Source organism: Copadichromis virginalis, linkage group LG2 (assembly GCF_057382275.1).
Source record: "Copadichromis virginalis isolate Kocher_CV1m ecotype Utaka linkage group LG2, C_Virginalis_male_GT1.1, whole genome shotgun sequence".
NCBI classification, from domain to species: Eukaryota; Metazoa; Chordata; class Actinopteri; order Cichliformes; family Cichlidae; genus Copadichromis; species Copadichromis virginalis.
This window is the reverse complement of record NC_140619.1, coordinates 17108131-17116545: the sequence shown is the minus strand read 5'-3', so window position 1 is coordinate 17116545 and position 8415 is coordinate 17108131. Positions and strand designations below refer to the sequence as shown.

The 8415-nt window shown below is 46.7% G+C and overlaps 1 long non-coding RNA gene across 1 annotated transcript; it reads left to right on the top strand.

Moving 5' to 3' along the window:
• Nucleotides 1-743: 743 nt before the first annotated feature.
• On the top strand, nt 744-4837 carry LOC146717133 (uncharacterized). Its single transcript, XR_014921857.1, has 5 exons — nt 744-1279; nt 3107-3286; nt 3385-3877; nt 4357-4487; nt 4740-4837. It is a non-coding gene; the product is annotated as an uncharacterized LOC146717133 (long non-coding RNA).
• Nucleotides 4838-8415: the final 3578 nt, after the last annotated feature.

The following is an 8415-nucleotide window of genomic DNA, read 5'->3' as shown; positions in this document are numbered from 1 at the left end:
TCCTTTGGCAAAATGGGTCAAAAGGAGGACTTGACAGGCTCAGAAAAGTCAAAAATAGTGAGATATCTTGCAGAGGGATGCAGCAGTCTCAAAAATGCAAAGCTTCTGAAGTGTGATCATCGAACAATCAAGCGTTTCATTCAAAATAGTCGACAGGGTCGCAAGAAGCATGTGGAAAAACCAAGGTGCAAAATAACTGCCCATGAATTGAGAAAAGTAAAGCGTGCAGCTGCCAAGATGCCACTTGCCACCAGTTTGGCCATATTTCAGAGCTGCAACATCACTGGATTGCCCAAAAGCACAAGGTGTGCAATACTCAGAGACATGGCCAAGGTAAGAAAGGCTGAAAGACGACCACCACTGAACAAGACGCACAAGCTGAAACGTCAAGACTGGGCCAAGAAATATCTCAAGACTGGTTTTCTAAGGTATTAGTCAAGCTCAACTCCCAGTCCTACTGCCAGTTTCTGGAAGACACCTTCAAGCAATGGTACAGGAAGAAGTCTGCATCCTTCAAGAAAAACATGATTTTCATGCAGGACAATGCTCCATCACACGCGTCCAAGTACTCCACAGCGTGGCTGGCAAGAAAGGGTATAAAAGAAGAAAAACTAATGACATGGCCACCTTGTTCACCTGATCTGAACCCCATTGAGAACCTGTGGTCCATCATCAAATGTGAGATTTACAAGGAGGGAAAACAGTACACCTCTCTGAAGAACAGTGTCTGGGAGGCTGTGGTTGCTGCTGCACCAACACGTTCTCACTCCCAACTCGTCAAACGTGTGACGCATGGTCAGGCTCCCTCTGCTGCACTTATGGACGTGCAGGGTACCCCTCTCGCGTCGGGAATTGACGTGAAGGGTCCTCCGATTGAAGAGATTGCTGCGGAAGTGCCTGTTGTCGGTATATTTAGACATTTTCCAAATCACATTGTAGTGACGTATACAGAACACAATAAATTATATAATGTAAACAACTACCTGAAAAACAGGTAGAACAATACTTTTGTAACGTTTGTTGCATTTACGCAGGGAGTGATGTATGCTGGGTAATGGCACAGCTAGCTACTGGGTGACTTTATTCACCCGCTTCGGCTGTTATCAGTCCATACAATGGGCGTTATTAGCACAAATCAGTCCCATAGATATGGGCCATCTCCTGCTAGATTGTTCAGAAGGTTGTTCTCATCCATCCAGATGGAGGATCACTAACAGGAGCGTGGGAAGACTCCAGAATCCACTCTGGCTGGAATCCGGTGGATATGCAGTGTGTACAGGTAAGACCATTTAAACGGACAGCATTTATAGAATGACTATTAAAAGTCAGCGAGTGTCAGTAATGTTAATGTGGTTATCTTAGTAATACACCGAGTGCTAATATAACAGCTTTAAGATGCATTTGTAGATATTATTACGTGTTTTACCGTCTTTATAGTGCTAGCTTAAAGTTACGGTGTAAACGTTAGCTTATATTGGAGTAAAGCTGTTACTGGTTAAACGATGTTAGCACAGAAATATTAGCTTCTGTCATGACTGATGAAGTTACTAGTTAATAAAGTTTCCAGTAAAGTGTTTAATCGCAGCCACAGATTGACAGCAAATATCTCGATTAGCTTCAGTGCATCTATAATAAATATGTGCAAGTTTCAGTGCTTCGTTTAAACTGTATGATACTTATACTGACCCAGGGTCAGTGTAAAATACAATCCTAGCTGTGTGAACAAAGCCTGGCTCCTTTAATCCTGCATGACAAACCTCAGGATGCAGGTTATTATTACTCTTTCCTGCTGGCACACCTGTCACACCTGAGAGTCAGCTAGAAACTTACAGTGACGTGGACATCATGCAAAGACTGCCAGACTCTGTAATACTGCAAATGATCAGTGACTCAGGTTATCACTAAACTTTAAATAGTACCTCTGTATCTCTGTGTGCTGAACATTTAGGATTGAGTCAGGCTGCATCAGCTGAAGCTGTTACTTGTATATTCAGGTGTGGGGAAAATACGTAAGACTGCAGTGAAGCAATGCACCAGATTAATCCCTGGCCAAAGGTATCATACTTAAATCAGACTACTGATCCAGCCACATCAGCCTTTTGTGAGGTCTGTTTAAAGTTGACTAAAAGTGAACTGCAGGTTCCTGAGAGGTGGACTGTGAGCACAGAAACACATGTTCATACATACAGCTGCAGCAAACTTACATTAATTTTAAATAGATTTGTTACTCTGATGTCTGTCTCTGTGTTAGTCCTCTGACAGACTGGTGACCTGTCCAGGTGTGCTCTACCTATGACTACTGGGACAGGCTCTAGCCTCTGTAATAGAAATTTTCTGTTATTCTCATTTAAAGCATTTAAGTGCTTATGCATATGCTTAGTTGTGACACTGTTATAGACTGTTCAGTGAAAGTTTCTAAAACTAGATGAACTTACTTCAGCGTCAGCAGTTTGAGAAAACAACTCCCTTTACAGGTGCTGATAAGGCCAAGGGCACAAAACAGCATAACCATTGATCCGTTAGGTTTCATAGCGAGACACATGAAGTGTGGTAGGATCAGTTTGTAACTTCCTCCCTCTTCCTTGGAATGCATAAAGGAGTAGGAGCACCACTTCTGTGGCAGCGCTGACATGACTGAACTGTGATGTTTGATGTGTGTTGGCGCAGTAATAAATAGCTTGATCACAGCTCTTTCTGTGTTGCAGACTTTATTTAAAAAATTCCACGACACCCCCCCACCCTCCCACTGTGAACATGAATTGAATATTCAGAAGACATTTGTTTAAATAGTTCTACAAATCTGAGCTTTTGGTGTGTCCTTGGATTGTGTGGTAATAATATTAGAGCTAGCAATCTTTCTTACTGAATCTCTACTATGAGTCATGTTACCTGAGATTAATTCGATGTTTACCTGTCAGCCTGGACGAATGTGCTGTGTGAAGGAAATTAAATTAAATCAGATCTGAACTACGTACATTTAAGGAACCTGTTCATATTTAATTGAAATATGAACCAGTGATTTTTTTGATTGCTGATTCCAAGAGAGTCTTTGTGGAAATCCTGTTTGGCTTTTTGTTATTTTAAATCTCTTTTTTCTGTTTTCCAGAACAGTTCTCCACAGCCACTGTCCACATGGGTCAGTGGGACCAAGAAGCACTCTGTTAATGTGGGACTCTGACCAGCAACATCCAGCAAGACCCAGACAGCGTTTTCTATCTCCCAGCTGCAGTTTTTGTTTGTCTGTGACTGGAGAGTCAGATTTTTGTTGAGCTTCACACTTGCAGAGGTAAGTCAGTTTGCAGAGATTCCTCCCACCCTGGCTTTTATGTGCTAGATTTCTTGTCTGAAACAGTAATATTTCAGTGACTGCTGCTTATACCACAGGTTAATACACTCTACTGATCCCTGATGGGAGAATCATCAATTTTGGCAACAAAGAAGCCTGGTGGATGTTTGTTTACAGTCTGATGATGGGACATCTTGCTCTGCATCTTTAAAGTTTGTCTCTTGATTATTATTCATACCCAGTAATGTCAAGTATGCTCATATCTACTATAACTGAACCAACCTGGTGCTCTTCATTTATGGAGGCTGTTGAGTCTGAATGTTGGATGTTGTGTATCTCGTGTTCTCTGGGCTTTGTTGTCCTCAGTCTTTTTGCAGGATCACAAAACAAAACCAGGAGGCGCGTAAATGTTTCTTCTCCATGATGTTTCTTCAAATGTTTCTTCTGGATGATGATAAGACTGTGACACGGGATGCCACCTTTGGTCTTGTGATGAAGCAAAGCTCAGGAAGAAGTGTGATTAAATGGTACCCACATGTGTGCTGCTGAGAAGGATGTACAAGGGCACCTGCAGCCAAATCCAAGCCTCAGGTTAGTTGTAGTTGCAGAACACTATAGACTGAGACAGCTGAGGCATCAAATGTTTGATCAAACGGATGAAAAAGAGAAGTTTCTTCCCTATAATTATCACTTCTTAAAATCTGTAGCAACTTCAAGTCTGTCAGCGTGCTGAGCATGCTCAGAATGTGACAATATATTTTTGTTCAATATTTAATTTCTTTCAGTTGCAATTGTTAAATGAAAAAAAAATATATTCTTATAATTTAGCAAACTAATTAATCAAAAAAAAATGTACATATATCTGTATTAGTTTTAATAAATTAATTTGACACCTGTATTGAAAATACCATATTGTATTCATACAGAATCAGTTTGGTATCATTGTTTGTCTGCTCACTGATTGTTGAAGCTAAGAGCTGCTTTGATCTGTTTAGATCTAAAGTATCCAAAGTTGAGCTCTAATGTTTCTTCACCCCTGTGTGTGATATGTGATTCCTACATGCTGGCAGAGCAGCGCGGCAGTTTGTGCTCACAGATGGTGACGGTGTGGAGAGACGGTGGTGTTTCCTCAGAAGAACCAGCAGAGTCACTTGCTGACTGATGTTCGTCTGCACTGCACAGAGGAAATCAACTGACCGAGGTTTGTCCAGTGACGTGTTATGAAATGTATATTTGTTTTATGCTTACAGATATGTTTTTCTTGACAGAGGCTCTGCAGAGGTTAGACAAAGCAGAGAAAACATGTGCTTTACATTTTACTGTGATTTATTGAGATATTTGTTGCCTGATGTTCAGCAGGAATGGAGAAATAGAATCAAAGGGAGATATTTCTGATGCTTTTGTAATGATGTAAGTAAATCTTCAATATTATTTATTTGCTTGGTTATATTAGGAGTGTTTCTGAGTGAGGGGGAGAGGAGTCATCATCCAGGTAAAGTGACGTGGATCAGTGGATACACTTGTCTCCCCTTTAAAGGAGACAATCCAAGTCATCCTTTTTTTTTTTCCTTTTTTGGCCTGTCCCGTTTGGCTCTTTTGCCATCAGAATTGTTGTCTAAAGGCAAAGAAAGATGCCCAACGGATTTACTTTACCAAATTGACCATCCCAGCCTTGCCGTAATGGTCCATTTGATTCACCTTTTATTGTTCATTTTATTTTCACTTACTGAATACGTCCCGTAGACTTGACTGGGGGAAAGAAGGGGAGAAAGAAAGAGGGAAAGAGAAACAGCTGAGAAGAGGGACGGGGGAGAAGGGCAAAAGACAAAAACCAACAGAATGAGCAGAAAAAAAAAAGAAGAAAAAAAATGCATATATCAATCACCTGAGTCACCTGCTGAGAAAGAAAAAAGAAAACAAGCAGGAGAGAACAAGAGTAATAGAATAAACAACATCACAATGATATATGGGAATATGACAGTAAATACTAAATATTAAACATTATTGTGCAGCACATAAGATCAACAGAACACAGTGTGCTTTGAGGTAGGAGCCAAAAAGGGTGTAGTTTGTGGGTGTGATCACCCGTGTGTACACCTGTGAGCATGGACGCGCTTGTTTTTTTTTTTTTAAAGGTTCTTTCATGTAATGATCTGCTAGAGGGTGTGGGGGGGGGGGCACAGCCCCGTCCTCCAGGGCATGAAGCAGGTATGGAGGAGATCAAAACTCCAGACATCCAGAGGCCCCCAGAACACAAGAGATCAAGGAAGACCAACAGAGGGGCAGCCGCGCCACTGTCCCAGAAAGAGCTGAGGAGAGTCCCAGATGAGGGCTCACTCATCAGCCGCGGAGCAGAAGCCAGGGGGAGTTGCAGTGACGCGCCCGTGAGCTCCTCCGGCAGCCAGCCGTGCCTGAGTGACCGAGCCCCAGGCCGAGAGGCCGGGGGCACCCCACCTCCGAAGTGGCCCGAGCGAGCCCCAGGCTCCAGGCCCCGATAAGCGGCCGCCAAGGAGTGAGCCGGTGTGTACCTGGACGCCCATCCCCGGACACAAAGAACCACCAACGCACCGATGTCTGAGGGAGTCCGCCACTGGCAGGGAAGTGGTGGTAGGGGGAGATAGGCCTCCAAACCTTGGAGGGCCTAAGATGTCCCCAGAGAGGTGGCGCCTGACACCCAACCTGACATATAGACACAGAAATATAGGCACACACATATACAAACATCCATTCCCACCCTCATGCTCTCATATGCACTTACTCCACACTCAACCAACGTGGAGACAGACATAAAGAGACGCTGTACACACGATCACACTCCCCAAGCGTACTCTACACACCGGGTCTAGGTACCCTTGCCCCTGGAGGGGGAAACTGCACCCAGACCCAGGTGGTGTTACCCTTTTCCCTGCGGTGGGGGGAGGCAGACCGCCCCGACTCCGCAGCAGCAGGAAGGCCCCACACTCCAGACCGCAGCCGGACGGCCAACTCCTCCTCCTAGCCCCCCCGCTCCAGCAGGTCGCAGAGAACAGGGGTGAGAGAAGACTCCAAACCTCCCTCCACCCGCTCATTGTAGTGTTGATGCATGTGTGTTCTAAGGTGCATTTAAAAAAAAAAAAAAAAGGGCTTGGAGCTACCTGCCAGAGAGCAGCAGGTAAGCGCATGGTCCCTCCTGCTAGCCCTCAATGTCTACGTGTATTTAACATTGAGAGGTGGGCAACGACGCCAGGGGTGGGGTGTACACCCTGATGGTACTTTGGATTCCGTGTATCGTGCCCACCCCCAAGATCCTATATGTATGTGTAATGAGAGTGTGAGTAATGTGAATGTCTAAGTTGTGGGATAAAATTGAGGCAGAGGCAGCCAGAAGGGGACGGGGGGGGTGGCCTCCTCTGCACCCTGGTGACATACCCCTACTCCAAGGTCCTGCATGTGTGGGTGGTTGTGGTGGAGCGGGAAGAGGGAGGCAGCTGGAGATGGGGAGGGAAGGAAGGGAGGGGCAAGTGACCCCTCCCTGGGGCCAGCTCCCCCGCTGACCCCAGTAGGCACCCCCATACTCCGCGACCCGCCAGGGAAAGGGGGCCCAGGCCCATCCAGACCGGGGCCCAGCACAGCAGTGCCTCCCGGCCCCACAGAGCCCGGGACAGTCCACCCAACCCCACCACAGAGAAAACTGCACCCACCCCACCATCCACTCTTCTTCCAGACTACATAAGACAATAAACACCCAGGCTGAGATCTTCTTCCACCTCTCCTGTATCTCCCCCTCCTGCAGAGAGAGCCCCTGAGGAGAGGAAAGCTCCTGCAAGATGTGACAATCTTCCCCACCAGTTGAAGAGCCCCCCAGGTGGCTCCATGCACCGGCGGCACCCCGCTCCAGGGCTGGGCCCCCATGCACCCACCCGCCCAAAACCCCGGCAACACACCAACCAGGACCCAAGCCCCCGAGGCCCGGCCCGGGCCCCAGCCCAGAGACGGAGCGCCCCCAGAACCTCACGCCCATCCCGGACCCACCCAGGGGCAGCCAGGCTACCAGGTCAGTAACCCACGTCCATCAGCACAGACCCTCCCCTAGCCCCGCTGCACGCAGCCGCGAGGAAACAGTCACCTGAGAGCCAACAGAGCCCCTAACCGGACATGACCGCTACCCCGGGTTGAGCCCCCCAAGGAAGATGCCTCCGGGGAACCCCCCGACGCCCTAAGCCTGTCCCTACCCGCACACAAATCACAACAGTGAAGGCGGGACCAAACTATGACCCCCCACCCCCACTAGGTGATGGAGCTGATCAAAGGAGCCCAGAGCAATTGATCTGATGTGGTGGCAGAAGCTGTATCAAAACTATCCATCCATCCATCCATTTTCATCCGCTTTGTCCGGAGCCGGGTCGCGGGGGCAGCAGCCTAAGCAAACCCGGCACACAATGCACCCGACCCCTATGGCGCCTCCTGCGGGTGGTGGGCCTGCGGGAGGATGGGCCCATGTCTCCTCTTCGGGCTGTGCCCGGCCGGGCCCCATGGACTAAGGCCCGGCCACCAGACGCTCGCCCTCGGGCACCCTCCCCGGGCCTGGCTCCAGGGCGGGGCCCCGGTAACCCTATCCCGGGCAGGGTAAACTGTTCCCTCGATGTCCTTTTCATAAGGGTCTTCTGTATCAAGACTAATGTAATCTAATAGATAATTTCTATATTGGTTAGAATTAAGATTATTTTTATTTTTCCAGTTCATGAGGACTGTTTTCTTGGCTATGCATAGGGCAGTGAAAACCATATGGGCTATATTCTTTTCTGAAGTGACATTATCTAAGCTGCCCAACAAACACACTAAGGGGGAAGTTGGAATGTTACATTTCAGACACTTCGATAAGTCTTCACATATCTCGCGCCAAAACTTCTGAACTGGTGGACAGAACCAAAGAGCGTGGATATAATTGTCCGGTGAATTGGTTTGGCAGTGTGAGCAGTTGTTGGTAGACGTAAAGCCCATCTTGAACATCCGATGACCTGTATAGTGCACTCTATGTAATATTTTGTATTGAATTAATTGAAGACTGGGATTTCTAATTAGATGAAAGGTTTTTAAGCAAATCTGAGACCAGAAGTTTAGGTCTAAGTTAACTGATAAATCCACTTCCC